This window comes from Lagenorhynchus albirostris, chromosome 4 (genome assembly GCF_949774975.1).
Source record: "Lagenorhynchus albirostris chromosome 4, mLagAlb1.1, whole genome shotgun sequence".
Classification (NCBI taxonomy): domain Eukaryota; kingdom Metazoa; phylum Chordata; class Mammalia; order Artiodactyla; family Delphinidae; genus Lagenorhynchus; species Lagenorhynchus albirostris.
Window position 1 is genome coordinate 37,821,105 of NC_083098.1, and position 17,993 is coordinate 37,839,097.

Sequence of the window (17,993 nt, forward strand, 5' to 3'; positions counted from 1 at the left end):
GAAATGCACAACATAAAAAATATTGGAAGATAAGAAAACATATATTCAGCTACTAAATTCAATGCTTTACAGTATTTTCAGCTTAAAAAAAAGCTGCAAGAGAAGATGCAGTTAAAGAAACCAAGATATCATTGAGACAATTAGCCTTGCATTCCTCTTTTTTCCCTAAAGTATCATCACCACACAGAAGAATTGCATAGACTAGATGATGATGATTTTTTTTCCTTTTCTCTCTTTCCTACAAAGCAGTATTATGCTATTTCCCAGTCATACATGCATGTGAATAACATATGTGTGAATGGGACTAAAATAGAATACATAGTACTTGATTAATATTAATTAATATTATAGACCCCTTGGGATTTGGCTAGTCATGATTCCTTGACACATGTCTCCAATAACTGTATAAAAAGCAGAACAGGGCTTCCCTGGTGGCGCAATGGTTAAGAATCTGCCTGCCAATGCGGGGGACATGGGTTCGAGCCCTGGTCCGGGAAGATCCCACATGCCATGGAGCAACTAAGCCCGTGCGCCACAACTACTGAGCCTGCGCTCTAGAGCCCATGAGCCTCAGCTACTGAAGCCCCTGAGCCACAGCTACTGAAGCCCGTGCGCCTAGAGCCCGTGCTCCACAACAAGAGAAGCCACTGCAATGAGAAGTGCGTGCACCACAACGAAGAGCAGCCCCTGCTCGCCATAACTAGAGAAAGCCTGTGCACAGCAACAGAGACCAAGTACAGCCAAAAATAAATAAATAAAATAAGTAAATTTAAAAAAAAAAAAGCAGAACAAACAGCACTTTCTGTATTTGATGCAGGAATGAGGTAGTTATCCCAGAGCCACTTCCATGACAACACAACTAAGAACTTGGACATAAACTAAGTCTCCTAAGCACCTAAAATAGATGTCACTGTGTCTATGTACTTTGGTTCTACACTTTCCTCATAAAAGATTCTCTTGGGGTCTTCAGATAAAGTTATTGTCTCTCATTCCTTCCATAATTTTTTATAAACTTGTTTGTTTTCTGGTTTCCTTGTGCACAGCACAAATGAAATAATAATTACAAAGGGATGGTTGAGGCTGAAGACAGTTGTTAGAGAATGCAAACTGTCCACATCAGTAGGTAATGAAATCCCATTTCCATATGGATGGTGGACATGCACATGAAAAATGTCCTATAAGAATAATACAACAAGTTTTAAAAGCATAGTAATTATGTGACCTTTTGACATAAGAATAGGCTTACACACCACAGAATAGAGCCCCCAAGTATTATTATATTATAGAATAATTCCATTATGTGTATTCATGACGAGAATACCGAGCAATTCAGAAAACATTAAATTGAATTTAGTCCCCTCCAGAGAGATAGCAAACTATATAGTGGATTTCAGAAAGATGACTCTCCAAAAATGGCTAAATCCTTTCTAAAACTTTTGGAGTTTTCAGTGGTAGACTTGTAAGATTTCTTTCTGGAAAGGCCACAGATAGAGAACTCCTTAGTTGCCTTTATTACCTGTTTATTGACCAGCAGCAAATACTATATATTAGTTAACCAGGCCTCTGGGGAAAGAGTGACATCTCAGATGACAGTGGTACAAGGGGTCTTTTCTGTCCACTCCACTGCCACGTGGGCTATTCCTCTTCTTCTGCTCCGAAAGCCCCTCCATAGCTCAGTGATTTAAAATCTTATGGCAAACATCACTCTTAGAAATGTTGTCCCTTTAAGGTGGATGAGCTTAACAAGATAAACTTCATTTTAAAAAAAGCAGGCTTACCAGAATTTTTAAAGATAAATGGGGGTAAAGGGAAGGAAGGGTTAAAATTAACAAGTATAGAAACAAACTAAAGATAAAACCCCAATTCAAAAGCTTGTGTTTTCCAGGTCAGACCCACCAAGCTGTAATGAGGTCAGGGAGCCTCGACTGAGCCAAAGTGCCTGGAGCTGCCCTGTGCTGGTCCTCTTATCTGATTGGCTATATAGGTTTTATACTTGAAGCTGATGATGCATTAACCAATCTCTGCCCCCCCTCCCCCCAGGTCAAGAGCATTCTGTAATATTAAAGCATATCCCTCTTTATTTGATATGAACAATAAAACATAAAAACCACCCATGACAAGAAGAAACAAAGGACAAAGTTAAACTAAGCTTCAAAATAAAATAACAACAACAATTATTAGGTTCCTGAAAACAAAACAAAACAAAATCTTAGCAGCTTCAACCACCAACAGCTACAAAACAATACTAAAGAGCTAAAGAGCTAAGATATTTTAGAGTGTGTTTTCTCTCAGAATAGAGGCAAAGTGGGAGAAAAAGGTCAAATGACCACAGAATACTTGTGCCCGAAACAAATGAACCCTGAAGGAGATTTCAGTGAGTAAAAAACAGTACCTTATAAGTAACTGGTCTTGTCTACTCACAGCTGTTTCCAGTGCCGACTCTTGTTTAACTGTCTACTGACTTCAGTTTAAAGTTAATTCTGTTGGCAAAAAAGTACAGAGCTTGTCTGGAAAATGCTGTTTGGACATAAACCATTCCTTTCAAAGCGGTGGTAGCTGTAGTTAAGTTTTCTTGTAGAGGGGGATATAAACCCTTCCTGTAGCTAATTTTATTCCTCCTCCTTCCTCTCAGACTTAGTCAGTATCCTCCTATCCCATATATTGAAGAAAGAGACTAGGAGGGAAGAAAAAAAAAACTGCCAGGAAATATACCTTAAATAATGTAGTATTTGAGCATTTAGAAAAAAGACAAATTTTTTTTAAAAAGAGAAGGAGAATTAAAAATGAGAAGCATAGAAAGCACAACAGGATCTTAAATATAATTTAACCCAATGCCCTCATTTTATAAATAATGAAACTGATGCCCAGAGAAAACATGATTTGTGCAAGGTCACTCACATAGCTCATTCGTGCCAGCTAAGAATAGTTACCAGGTTTCACAATTCCCAATTCAATGCTTTTTCTACTACGCTAGTGTACCTGAGGGGAAATGGTTTAGCTTTTTCCTCTGTATCCTTGTATAATACCCAAATGAGCTGGCAGGATGAGTAACACAATTACAATGTGAGAACAATCTGTTCTCAGAAAAAAAAATTTCCCTCCACTTTAAAATCCTTAAGAGTGAAAGTCTCTCTATAATGCCTAATTTCTTTTATACTTAGGAAATAATCTTTCCACTGATGATTTTCCAGAATATTTTTATGACTCGGGAGTTGCCATTTTTCAGGGGATGTGAACATCCCTTAGTGCTTACAGAGAACTACTTCTGAAAGGGATGGACCTGTGACAGGTGTTCAGTATTTCTACCCAGTATCAGTGGTATTGTTACATGGCTCTCGAACGGGAAACACATTACCATTACCAAAAATCTCCACTTCCAATTTGTCAGAAAAATTTTTACCACACATACAAGTTTATTCTTGACTATTATTTATTATACGTGACCAAATAATTATAAAAGTATACTTTTTAAAATGAAAATTGGATTAGATTTTTTGAAACATGTTTTCCAAAATGCTGAGTAATTAATGCATACAGTATCATTTTTACAACACTGACGAATAAGCAATTTATATTCAGAACACGTAAATGCTGAGAGAGAAATCTCGTAAAACCAAGTGCTTCTTGACACAATGGCACGATCCTATTCTCCTTTTATTCTGAACTGTCTGATTGTGCTCTATGCAAACGGAAATCCCACAGACATTAACATCTAATCTACATTTATACGTAACACTAATATGTCAAATATGACAAGAGTTTGACACACTGATATGTATTTCTTGGGCTTACTAAAAGTTTTCCATATTTTCCTTTTATTTCTTTTTTGATTTGAACATTTTGCCTGTTGTCTGTTAGAAAAAGCAGAAAGGAAGCGTGAGTAAAACTTTGAAAGAGAAGTAGGCTGTGAGGAGACACACAGAGATTTAGATGGATTCAGGGTTGTTGAGTGGACTCAGGAAAAAAGGTGTAGAGAGAAGTCATATACCAGCAGGTTGTTTAGAACAGAAGTGGGCTGAGCCACAGACAATAGATTTTAGGTATTGACTTCAGGAACCAAAGTCTCTCAAAATAGGTGAAGCAAAGAAAGAACCAGCAATTTTGGTGACCAGTGCAAGCAACAGGAAATTGGCCCTCAAACTTACTTTGTAATTCATGACATGGTTCCTTTCTACGAATTGGGAGGGAAGCAAGTGCTGTCAATATGTGAAATTCAGCACGATCTAAAATAGCACAGTGATATACGACCATTTAAAACTTTTTTGTCCCTTTATATTTAGGACCCTTGGACATACTCCAGGTTGCCCTACACTGGACATGCTCTGAATTTCAGAATACTAAGGTAGTTTAGAGGGGAAGAGTCACTGTGTTATGAAGACGGAATCTGTGGAGTTGAATTCCACTGATGGGAGAAGTACTTACGGCAGAGGTGAACTCCAGGGCAGACTGTATTAACACAGACAAGGCAGTCGGAATTCTCTAACTCTTGATCTCCTCCTCCTTTTCAGGTTTACAGTAACGTAAGAAGAAAGCTTGTACTAAAGAATCCCAGAGAGCAGTTTTGTGATAGCAGTGAAGGGAAGTGAATGCATGAACAGCTATTAGATTATTCTATGCTTGGGAGAAGTTTTCATACATGGAAGTTTTTAACAGTCCCAGGGGACTGATGCACATAAAAAATCTCAAGCATTAACCCTCTTAAACCAATTCCAGCACATGCTTACTTGGTTGCCCATTTCCTCTCACAATCCAGTCTCCTAGCAGCAGCCAGAGTAATTATTCCCCTCTTCCTCTCCTCTGCTGGTTTCTATCATTCCCTGCTACATATCATCCAATGGTTTTCCATCATTACTCTCCTTCATCCCTTCCAATGGTTTCCCACTATCCCCTGGTTCATAGGGTCCAATAGTTTCCCATCATTCCCTGTTTCATCCCTATAAGTTTCCCACTGCCCTTCGTATAAATCCAAATGCCTAACCATAGCCTCCTAGGCTCTTCATCATTTCGCCCCTGTTTATCTTTCCTGCTGCTTTCCTAACCTGTTGTTCCATCTGTCTAGCATGTTCCTCCCTCATATCTTCACAGAACTATCCCCCTTCTCAGCACTCAAAGCTCATCTCAAATGCTTCCTCTCAGCTTCCAGGAAGACGGCGGAAGAGTAAGACGTGGAGATCACTTTCCTCCCCACAGATACACCAGAAATACATCCACACGTGGAACAACTCCTACAGAACACCTACTGAACGCTGGCAGAAGACCACAGACCTCCCAAAAGGCAAGAAACCCCCCACGTACCTGGGTAGGGCAAAAGAAAAAAGAATAAACAGAGACAAAAGAATAGGGACGGTACCTGCACCGGTGGGAGGGAGCTGTGAAGGAGGAAAGGATTCCACACACTAGGAAGCCCCTTCGCGGGCGGAGACTGCGGGTGGTGGAGGGGGAAAGCTTCGAGCTGCGGAGGAGAGCACAGCCACAGGGGTGCGGAGGGCAAAGAGGAGAGATTCCCGCACAGGGGATCAGTGCTGACCAGCACTCGCCAGCCTGAGAGGCTTGTCTGGTCACCTGCCGGGGCGGGCGGGGCTGGGAGCTGAGGCTCGGGCTTCAGTCGGAGCGCAGGGAGAGGACTGGGGTTGGCGGCGTGAACACAGCCTGCAGGGGGATAGTGCGCCACGGCTAGCCGGGAGGCAGTCCGGGGAATAGCCTGGACTTGCCAAAGAGGCAAGAGACTTTTTCTTACCTCTTTGTTTCCTGATGCGTGAGGAGAGGGGATTAAGAGCGTTGCTTAAAGGAGCTCCAGAGACGGGCGCGAGCCGCGGCTAAAAGCGCGGACCCCAGAGACGGGCATGAGACGCTAAGGCTGCTGCTGCCGCCACCAAGAAAGCCTGTGTGCGAGCACAGCTCACTCTCCACACCCCCCTTCCGGGGAGCCTGTGGAGCCCTCCACTGCCAGGGTCCCGGGATCCAGGGACAACTTCCCCGGGAGAACACACGGCGCGCCTCAGGCTGCTGCAACGTCATGCCGGCCTCTGCCGCCGCAGGCCCGCCCCGCACTCCGTGCCCCTCCCTCCCCCCAGCCTGAGTGAGCCATAGGCCCCGAATCAGCGGCTCCTTTAACCCCGTCCTGTCTGAGCGAAGAACAGACGGTCTCTGGCGACCTACACGCAGAGGCGGGGCCAAATCCGAAGCTGAACCCCGGGAGCTGTGAGAACAAAGAAGAGAAAGGGAAATCTTTCCCAGCAGCCTCAGGAGCAGCGGATTAAAGCTCCACAATCAACTTGATGTACCATGCATCTGTGGAATACATGAATAGACAACGAATCATCCCAAATTAAGGAGGTGGACTTTGAGAGCAATATTTATGATTGTTTCCCCTTTTCCTCTTTTTGTGAGTGTGTATGTCTATGCCTCTGTGTGAGATTTTATCTGTATAGCTTTGCTTCCACCATTTGTCCTAGGGTTCTATCCGTCCGTTTTCTTGTTTTATTTTAATAATTTTTTTATTTTAATTATTTTATTTTATTTTACTTTATCTTCTTTCTTTCTTTCTTTCCTTCCTTCCCTCCTTTAGACAACGAATCATCCCAAATTGAGGCGGTGGACTTTGAGAGCAAAATTTATTATTTTTTCCCCTTCTCCTCTTTTTGTGAGTGTGTATGTATATGCTTCTGTGTGAGATTTTGTCTGTATAGCTTTGCTTCCACCATTTGTCTTAGGGTTCTATCCGTCCGTTCTTTTGTGTTTTTTTTTAATTTTTTTTTCTTAATAATTATTTTTTATTTCAATAACTTTATGTATTTTATCTTACTTTTTTTTTACTTTATCTTCTTTCTTTCTCTTTTCCTTCCTTCCCTCTTTCCTTCCTCCCTCCCTCCCTCCTTTCTTTCTTTCTTTCTTTCTTGTTCTACTAATTCTTTCTTTCTACTTTGTCTCCCTTTTATTCTGAGCCGTGTGGATGAAAGGCTCTTGGTGCTTCAACCAGCAGTCAGTGCTGTGCCTCTGAGGTGGGAGAGCCAACTTCAGGACACTGGTCCACAAGAGACCTCCCAGCTACACATAATATCAAACAGCAAAAATCTCCCAGAGATCTCCATCTCAACACCAGCACCCAGCTTCACTCAACGACCAGCAAGCTACAGTGCTGGACACCCTATGCCAAACAACTAGCAAGACAGGAACACAACCCCACCCATTAGCAGAGAGGCTGCCTAAAATCATAATAAGTCCACAGACACCCCAAAACACAACACCACACGTGGACCTGCCCACCAGAAAGACAAGATCCAGCCTCATCCACCAGAACGCAGGCACTAGTCCCCTCCACCAGGAAGCCTACACAACCCACTGAACCAACCTTAGCCACTGGGGACAGACAACAAAAACAACGGGAACTACGAACCTGCAGCCTGCAAAAAGGAGACCCAAAACAGTAAGATAAGCAAAATGAGAAGACAGGAAAACACACAGAAGATGAAGGAGCAAGATAAAAACCCACTAGACCTAACAAATGAAGAAGAACTAGGCAGTCTACCTGAAAAAGAATTCAGAATAATGATAGTAAAGATGATCCAAAATCTTGGAAATAGAATAGAGAAAATGCAAGAAACATTTAACAACGACCTAGAAGAGCTAAAGATGAAACAAACAATGATAAACAACACAATAAATGAAATTAAAAATACTCTAGGGATTCCCTGGTGGCGGAGTGGTTGGGAGTCTGCCTGACGATGCAGGGGACGCGGGATTGTGCCCCAGTCCGGGAGGATCCCACATACCGCGGAGAGGCTGGGCCCGTGAGCCATGGCCACTGAGCCTGTGCATCCGGAGCCTGTGCTCCGCAACGGGGGAGGCCACAGCAGTGAGAGGCCCACATACGGCAAAATAAAAAAAAAACAAAAATACTCTAGATGGGATCAATAGCAGAATAACTGAGGCAGAAGAACGGATAAGTGACCTGGAAGATAAAATAGTGGAAATAACTACTGCAGAGCAGAATAAAGAAAAAGGAATGAAAAGAACTGAGGACAGTCTCAGAGACCTCTGGGACAACATTAAACACACCAACATTTGAATTTTACGAGTTCCAGAAGAAGAAGAGAAAAAGAAAGGTACTGAGAAAATATTTGAAGAGATTACAGTTGAAAACTTCCCTAATATGGGAAAGGAAATAGTCAATCAAGTCGAGGAAGCACAGAGAGTCCCATACAGGATAAATCCAAGGAGAAATACGCCATGACACATATTAATCAAACTGTCAAAAATTAAATACAAAGAAAACATATTAAAAGCAGCAAGGGAAAAACAACAAATAACACACAAGGGAATCGCCATAAGGTTAATGGCTGATCTTTCAGCAGAAACTCTGCAAGCCAGAAGGGACTGGCAGGACATATTTAAAGTGATGAAGGAGAAGAACCTGCAACCAAGATTACTCTACCAAGCAAGGATCTCATTCAGATTTGATGGAGAAATTAAAACCTTTACAGACAAGCAAAAGCTGAGAGAGTTCAGCACCACCAAACCAGCTTTACAACAACTGCGAAAGGAACTTCTCTAGGCAAGAAACACAAGAGAAGGAAAAGACCTACAATAATGAACCCAAAACAATTAAGAAAATGGGAATAGGAATATACATATTGATAATTATCTTAAATGTAAATGGACTAAATGCTCCCAGCAAAAGACACAGATTGGCTGAATGGATATAAAAACAAGACCCATATATTTGCTGTCTACAAGAGACCCACTTCAGACCTAGAGACACATACAGACTGAAAGTAAGGGGATGGAAAAAGATATTTCATGCAAATGGAAACCAAAAGAAAGCTGGAGTAGCAATTCTCATATCAAACAAAGTAGACTTTAAAATAAAGACTATTAGAAGAGACAAAGAAGAATACTACATAATGATCAAGGGATCGATCCAAGAAGAAGATATAACAGTTGTAAATATTTATGCACTCAACATAGGAGCACCTCAATACATAAGGCAAATACTAACAGCTATAAAAGGGGAAATCGACAGTAACACATTCATAGTAGGGGACTTTAACAGCCCACTTTCACCAATGGACAGATCATCCAAAATGAAAATAAATAAGGAAACACAAGCTTTAAATGATACATTAAACAAGATAGACTTAATTGATATTTATAGGACATTCCATCCAAAAACAACAGAATACACATTTTTCTCAAGTGCTCATGGAACATTCTCCAGGATAGATCATATCTTGGGTCACAAATCAAGCCTTGGTATATTTAAGAAAATCGAAATTGTATCAAGTATCTTTTCCGACCATAACGCTATGAGACTAGATATCAATTACAGGAAAAAATCTGTAAAAAATACAAACATATGGAGGCTAAACAATACACTACTTAATAACGAAGTGATCACTGAAGAAGTCAAAGAGGAAATCAAAAAATACATAGAAACAAATGACAGTGGAGACACGACGACCCAAAATCTATGGGATGCACAAAAGCAGTTCTATGATGGAAGTTTATAGCAATACAATCCTATTTTAAGAAACAGGAAACATCTTGAATAAACAACCTAACCTTGCACCTAAAGCAATTAGAGAAAGAAGAACAAAAACCCCCAAAGTTAGCAGAAGGAAAGAAATCATAAAACTCATATCAGAAATAAATGAAAAAGAAATGAAGGAAATGATAGCAAAGATCAATAAAACTGAAAGCTGGTTCTTTGAGAAGACAAAAAAATTGATAAACCATTAGCCAGACTCATCAAGAAAAACGGGAGAAGACTCAAATCAATAGAATTAGAAATGAAAAAGGAGAAGTAACAAATGACACTACAGAAATACAAAAGATCATGAGAGATTACTACAAGCAACTCTATGCCAATAAAATGGACAACCTGGAAGAAATGGACAAATTCTTAGAAATCCACAACCTGCCAAGACTGAATCAGGAAGAAATAGAAAATATGAACAGACAAATCACAAGCACTGAAATTGAAACTGTGATTAAAAATCTTCCAACAAACAAAAGTCCAGGACCAGATGCCTTCACAGGCAAATTCTATCAAATGTTTAGAGAAGAGCTAACACATACCCTTCTCAAACTCTCCCAAAATATAGCAGAGGGAGGAACACTCCCAAAGCCATTCTATGAGGCCACCATCACCCTGATACCAAAACCAGACAAGGGTATCACAAAGAAAGAAAGCTACAGCCCAATATCACTGATGAACATAGATGCAAAAATCCTCAACAAAATACTAGCAAACAGAATCCAACAGCACATTAAACAGATCATACACCATGATCAAGTGGGGTTTATTCCAGGAATGCAAGGATTCTTCAATATACGCAAATCAATCAACATGATACACGATATTAACAAATTGAAGGAGAAAAACCATATGATCATCTCAATAGATGCAGAGAAAGTTTTCGACAAAATTCAACACCCATTTATGATAAAAACCCTGCAGAAAGTAGGCATAGAGGGAACTTTCCTCAACATAATAAAGGCCATATATGACAAACCCACAGCCAACATCCTCAATGGTGAAAAACTGAAAGCATTTCCACTAAGATCAGGAACAAGACAAGGTTGCCCACTCTCACCACTCTTATTCAACATAGTTTTGGAAATATTAGCCACAGTAATCGGAGAAGAAAAGGAAATAAAAGGAATCCAAATCAGAAAAGAAGAAGTAAAGCTGTCACTGTTTGCAGATGACATGATACTATACATAGAGAATCCTAAAGATGCTACCAGAAAACTACTAGAGCTAATCAATGAATTGGGTAAAGTAGCAGGATATAAAATTAATGCACAGAAATCTCTGGCATTCCTGTACATTAATGATGAAAAATCTGAAAATTAAATCAAGAAAACACTCCCATTTACCATTGCAACAAAAAGAATAAAATATCTGGGAATAAACCTACCTAAGGAGACAAAAGACCTGTATGCAGAAAATTATAAGACACTGATGAAAGAAATTAAAGATGATACAAATAGATGGAGAGATATACCATGTTCTTGGATTGGAAGAATCAACATTGTGAAAATGACTCTACTACCCAAAGCAATCTACAGATTCAATGCAATCCCTATCAAACTACCACTGGCATTTTTCACAGAAGTAGAACAAAAAATTTCACAATTTGTATGGAAACACAAAAGACCCCGAATAGCCAAAGCAATCTTGAGAACAAAAAACGGAGCTGGAGGAATCAGGCTCCCTGACTTCAGACTATACTACAAAGCTACAGTTATCAAGACGGTATGGTACTGGCACAAAAACAGAAAGATAGATCAATGGAACAGAATAGAAAGCCCAGAGATAAATCCATGCACATATGTTCACCTTATCTTTGATAAAGGAGGCAGGAATGTACAGTGGAGAAAGGACAGCCTCTTCAATAAGTAGTGCTGGGAAAACTGGACAGGTACATGTAAAAGGATGAGATTAGATCACTCCCTAACACCATACACAAAAATAAGCTCAAAATGGATTAAAGACCTAAATGAAAGGCCAGAAACTATCAAACTCTTAGAGGAAAACATAGGCAGAACACTCTATGACATAAATCACAGCAAGATCCTTTTTGACCCACCTCCTAGAGGAATGGAAATAAAATCAAAAATAAATGGGACCAAATGAAACTTCAAAGCTTTTGCACAGCAAAGGAAACCGTAAACAAGACCAAAAGACAATCCTCAGAATGGGAGAAAGTATTTGCAAATGAAACAATTGGCAAAGGATTAATCTCCAAACTTTACAAGCAGCTCATGCAGCTCAATAACAAAAAACCAAACAACCCAATCCAAAAATGGGCAGAAGACCTAAAAAGACATTTCTCCAAAGAAGATACGCCGACTGCCAACAAACACATGAAAGAATGCTCAACATCATTAAACATTATAGAAATGCAAATCAAAACTACAGTGTGATATCATCTCACACCAGTCAGAATGGCCATCATAAAAAAATCTACAAACAATAAATGCTGGAGAGGGTGTGGAGAAAAGGGAACACTCTTGCACTGTTGGTGGGAATGTAAATTGATACAGCCACTGTGGAGAACAGTATGGAGGTTCCTTAAAAAACTACAAATAGAACTACAATATGACCAAGCAACCCTACTGGGCATATACCCTGAGAAAACCATAAGTCAAAAAGAGGCACGTACCAAAATGTTCATTGCAGCTCTATTTACTATAACCCGGAGATGGAAACAACCTAAGTGTCCATCATTGGATGAATGGATAAAGAAGATGTGGCACATGTATACTGGAATATTACTCCAGTATTCCATAATAATGGAATATTACTCAGCCATAAAAAGAAACGACATTGAGCTATTTGTAATGAGGTGGAGAGACCTAGAGTCTGTCATACAGAGTGAAGTAAGTCTGAAAGAGAAAGACAAATACCATATGCTAACACATATATATGGAATTTAAGGGAAAAAAATGTCATGAAGAACCTAGGGGTAAGACAGGAATAAAGACACAGACCTACTAGAGAATGGACTTGAGGATATGGGGAGGGGGAAGGGTGAGCTGTGACAAAGCGAGAGAGAGGCATGGACATATATACGCTACCAAACGTAAGGTAGATAGCTAGTGGGAAGCAGCCGCATAGCCCAGGGAGATCAGCTCGGTGCTTTGTGACCACCTAGAGGGTGGGATAAGGAGGGTGGGAGGGAGAGAGACACAAGAAGGAAGAGATATGGGAACATATGTATATGTATAACTGATTCATTTTGTTATAAATCAGAAACTAACACACCATTGTAAAGCAATTATACTCCAATAAAGATGTAAAAAAAAAAAAAGAGCATGACCCACAAACAATAAATGCCAAAAAAAAAAAAAAAAAAAAAAGAACAACAAAAATGCTTCCTCCCCAGAAAAAGAATTTCCTGACCACTCTGGCTCACCATCTTCCCCACCACATACACTTACTCTCTCTACCTCATTTCCCTATTTCGGTTTTTCTTTATAGCACTTACCACTATCCAAAATTGTCTTTGGTTCTTTTTTGCTTATTCATTAATTTCATTAGTTAGTTTAAATATGTTTACTTTATGTCCTCTAGAATAAGTTTTATACCATCAGAATTGTATCAGAAGTTATAAATAAGATCAGAAACATAAGATTTAGGCTTTTAAAACCTCATTATTCTCAGTGTTCAGAACAGTATCAACTATAATATAGGTCTTTGATAAATATTTCTTGAATGTATTATTTATATTCCTGCCTGGGTTACTACTCTTCAGTCAACAATCATCTAACCCAAGTCCATAAGCGTGAGGGCAAAGACTAATCCACCTTTACAACTGACAGAACCCTGCAAATCTCCTTGTGGCTCAGCAGCTAGGCATCCCGGATATAAAGAAAGAGCCCCTGTTGGGCTCTAGGCATGTAGTTGTATCTACACAAGGGGCCTTTAAACCCTTGAATTTTCTTAACACAAAGGCCAGAATGTCTCCTTGACTTGCCAGAATATCCTTCATGGATATATGCACCTAACTAGGTATGGGGTTTTTTTTGCTGGAAGGTCCTAAGAGCTTCCAGATATCTCCTTTTTCTCCTGAACTCTACAGTAATTGCACTTATTAAAATAGCAGATATCCTAATTCTATCCTTTTCAGGTGGTTTCAAGAAACTGCTCTCAGCTGCCAACTCTTCAGGAGCAGAAGTTAAATCCTTGCATTTACAACATATGTTTTTTAAATGAAAAGGGGGAAGACTAAATAATTTTAGAGAGGTGAGCTCACAGATAATTTCATCTCCCATCTCAGTTCTCCTCCACACTGATTCAGAGCTCTCCAGTGAGCTGTAAATTAGATTTCCTCTCCTGTCTCATGTCCTACTGCTTCCTAATTACCTGTTTTAGTGAGTCAGCCTTTCTGGGTCCTGGGACTCAGATGTATTGTGGGTGATGTGACTGGCTAAACACACTCTGGGTCCAGTCACATCAGAAAGGTGTTTTGTGATGGCAGGCAAAGAGAGGGCGATCCTTTGTTTGCAAGAGAATGATTCTTCCCAGGCACCACAGCATCTATCCCCCTAGGACACCCTGGTAGAGGAAATTTCTTGCTTGAACACCATTACTACTCAGTGGCAAATAACATCATTTTAAATTGCTATGGAAAAAAGTACCCTTCTCTTATGGTACTGACTAAATATTAATTTAAGTACATAGGTACCATTTATTTAGTCAATAAATCAAAGCTGCAAATAGTTTTTGATTGCCTTCTATAGACAGGGCCTTGTGCTTGGTCATGAGAGCTGTATAATTATTCCTTGCTATATCATGGGATAATAATATTTCTTTATCCAGAATACAAAATTTCCTAGGAATATAAGGTGTAAGTTTCTTCTTTCATCCCCTCCTTTCTTCCTCTCTTCCCTTCTTTCCTTCCTTCAATTTATTGAAGCCCACATTTATTGAGTTCATATAATGTGCAATGTTTGAGTATAAAGAAAAATACGAAATCCAGTATGGGGAGAGATTTACCTTTTGGAGGTGGAAGAAGTCTACACACTTGGGAAATCAGTATAAAATTATAGGAGAGCACATTAGAGTAGCATGGAATCAAGAAGGGAAGTGACCGAAGAAGGCTTCCTTGAGGAGATGAAACCAAAGCACATTTTGAATGCAGAAGGAAAGGAAAAGGACTAACATTCCAGGCAGGAGACAGGACATACTTGGGCCACTTCAAGTAGTTCTACAGAGATGGAATGTAGAATGAATGACAGACTAATAGATAAAATATGCAGGAAGAAATATAGGCAAAAGCCAGAGTCAGGAATTGGGGTTTTATCCTGAAGACAATGGGTAGCTACAGAAGGATTTTAAACATGGGATATTTTGCTTTTAGAATGTTAAGTGGAGAAAGAATTTAGGAAAAAGTGATCTAAAGGACTACTTAAGAGGATCTTTCTTTATCCAGTTAAGACATTGTGATGGTCTGGAATTAGGCAGTAGGGATAGAAAGACAGAGATGGCCTCAAAAGATATTTAAATTGTTCCATAGGTAGGAAGATGTAGGAAAGGCAAACTTACTTCCAAAATTTCCATAAAATCATTACAGAAAAATGTATACAGTATTAGAATTGCATGAAAATGTAGTAAATCCTCATTACATAAAAGACACTTTTCATAAGTTCTCTCCATTTACAGAATAGGAAGCTGAGGCACGCAGCTTGAAAGAGTGATAGCAGAATTTGAAATCATGTCCATGTGGCCACAAAGCCCATATTCTTTACACTAAATTTTCTGCCCTTTTTAGGAGATCATAGATTTTTAAACTTGGGTGATTAGGCTTGAAGAGATTGGAATATAATTTGGCAGGATCTTAAAAGATTCCTTAGGAAGAACTGTTTAGGTTTTTCTAGGTATAAGCGTGTTCAGATTTGAGACCCAACACGCAAACAATTGTATTTGCATTGTTTCTATGGAACTATATGTTTTTCTCCCTGCAAAGCACAAACCCTTCATCAAATTCCTCTTGATAACCTAATCATTTTAAGCCTAAAAGATCTATTCACACTCTATACAAGGATAGTCAGTTGAAACAAAAATGAAAGTGGACTTGGCAGATATCCTAGTTTAATCAAGTCAAATATTGAGCTTTGAGTAGAATGGAGTTTGAAAGACAAATCAGTTTCAATGAATCTAGGAAGGGAAGAGGTAAAACTCTTAAGACATTGAAAACAGAAAGGGGCAGACAGCTCAAACAGGAAAAAAAATGCTGAGATTTGCTTTAAAGTTGGAGTAGGAAAATTCCTTCTCTAGCATATTTTACATCCACTGTAGGTAGGATAACCATATATTTCACTATCCAAAACTTGACTCTTTGAGAATAAAAGGAGGCACTCATTAATTACAATGGGATAGCAGATAAAAACCAGGACTCTTATAGACAAACCTGGATATACACCACCCTACCTAGAGGTTGGCATTAAACCTGCCTTTCAGATGATGATAGTATCAAAACTGAGGTCAGAGGTTTTAGAGTAACTGGCTCCTAAAGCGAGGCAAGATTTTTAAAAAGTGAAGGATTTTTACACAACTTGGACAAGGAGTACAATATATATATAACAGCCAGATCAACTGAACCATTTGGGATATATTAATCTTTTCAGTTCCATAGTATATTTTATTTAAAAAATTATATGGAACAATGAAAAGTGACACCTCATTATAAGAGAGTCACAGAAAACAAGTATATAGTGTCTAGTCTCCCATATAAAGTGATGAATTCACATAAACATTTTGGCTATAAAATATAAGGATCTTAGTTTAGATGAGTGCCCCTAGATATTTTGATTATTTAATAAGCACAGGCTTATTTTTCAGTGCATTAACCATCAGTGAGTCAATATGGATAAACACAAAACTCAGTCAAATCTCAATCCACTCTCCTGCTCCACTCCTGGATTTTTTTCTTAGATGAAGATATCCTTCCTTATATGGCAAAGTTCCTTACTAAGCTGCACAAAAGGAAGAATGGGCATAGCGTGGGAAGCTAACATTCCCAGGTACAGACAGGAGATATCAGTCACAACCAATTAGTTTTCCAACCTTGGTTCTGTCAGCAATTAGCTATGTGACCTTGGACAAAACACTTCACTGGGGCTTAGTTTTTGCCTATACAAAATGAGAGGATTTAGTTAGAGTACCTTGGAGGTTCTTTCCGATGTGAAGTTCAACTATTCTCTGAGGTAATTATCTCCCAATATGTTTTAAATATGTTTAAGGTTTATTTATCTATGAGGACTGGGAAGATATCTGCTGTATCATAAGAAAATTAAAACAACCAGTTATTGAAAAAACAACTGCAATGGTAACACCAATGTTGAGTTTTTTAAGATTCCCAAGAATAAAAATGTAGGCAGTGGGGAGACATTTTATTTTTCAGTGTATAATAGGAGGACTGTTAGTATTTTCTTATGGGAAGAGTCATCAGATATATTGCCAAACCACATTGTGCTTAATAATTTTTAAATATTAAACTTCTTTGGGATCCCCAAACACACTGAGGATCAAGCTTCCTGAGTTTATACAGAAAAAAAGATTTCTCTCAGAAGTGTAGAGCTGCTTCCTGACTTTGTCATTTCTCACAAGAAAAGAATGAATCCACATTTACAAGACAGAGTGTTGAAAATGAATAGAGGAGGCGCCTCCCTGGGCTGTAGTCTTTGACAAGTTCCTAGATACATAAGCATGGTTCAAAAAATAATAAAAACAAAGTGCCCATCAATCCTGTGCTATTGGATCTCAGGCTTCAATGCCACCAAATACAAGGAAGTCAGACTTTTTCCTCGTATTATTTTGATTCCTTTTCAATGCAGAAGTAACATATTTCCTTATAAACAATACAAACAGTAATGAAGATGAATATAATGTAAAATTTATGGTTCCTACTACCTCAATTCTATCCTATTCTTAAGGATTAACCATTGTCAACAGTTTGTTGTGCATCCACCCAGATTATCTGTCCATCCATCCATCTACATCTGTTCACATACACGTATATTTGCACACATACATACATATGTATATCCACAAATCTGTTTTTCAAAAGAAGACATTATCTTTATTTACCCCAATTTTTGGAAGTTACAAATTTGTTTAACTTTAGAGACAAGCAAGTAAGCATAATAACAAATGTGTCTTCTTTTGTCGTCATAAAATCTCTTTCCTCTATCCTTAATACCTTGGACTTATCTATAAAACTTCTCAGGTGGCTAAGAAAAATAAATGCAATATTTTACTGTCAGTCAAAAAGCTTAACAAAATGACTACCTAATAAATGTTTACTGATTTGAATGAATGAATGAATCACACCAAGGACCCTAATCTCATCAATGTGGCAGAAGCTTCCAGGAAATAGTCACATGTGAATTGACTTCCCTAGTATCCATTCCTCTTTTTATCAAGTGTTCAAGAATTGCTTATTTGAATATCTCTTAAGGATTGTTTTTGTGTGAAGATGTGT

General features: G+C 38.9%; 1 protein-coding gene across 5 annotated transcripts in view; it reads right to left on the reverse strand.

The window, feature by feature from the left end:
- The window catches only part of ARHGAP24 (Rho GTPase activating protein 24), a 780,792-nt gene that overhangs the window by 196,400 nt on the left and 566,399 nt on the right, over positions 1 to 17,993 (reverse strand). The window contains exon 1 of one of the 5 annotated variants that reach the window (XM_060147883.1): positions 2,422 to 2,560. The exons of 3 other annotated variants lie outside the window; for them this stretch is intronic. The gene's annotated coding sequence lies outside the window, so the exon portion shown is untranslated. Of the gene's footprint in view, positions 1 to 2,392; positions 2,561 to 17,993 lie in introns of those variants that run through there. One more of the 5 variants, XM_060147880.1, reaches the window with a different exon arrangement.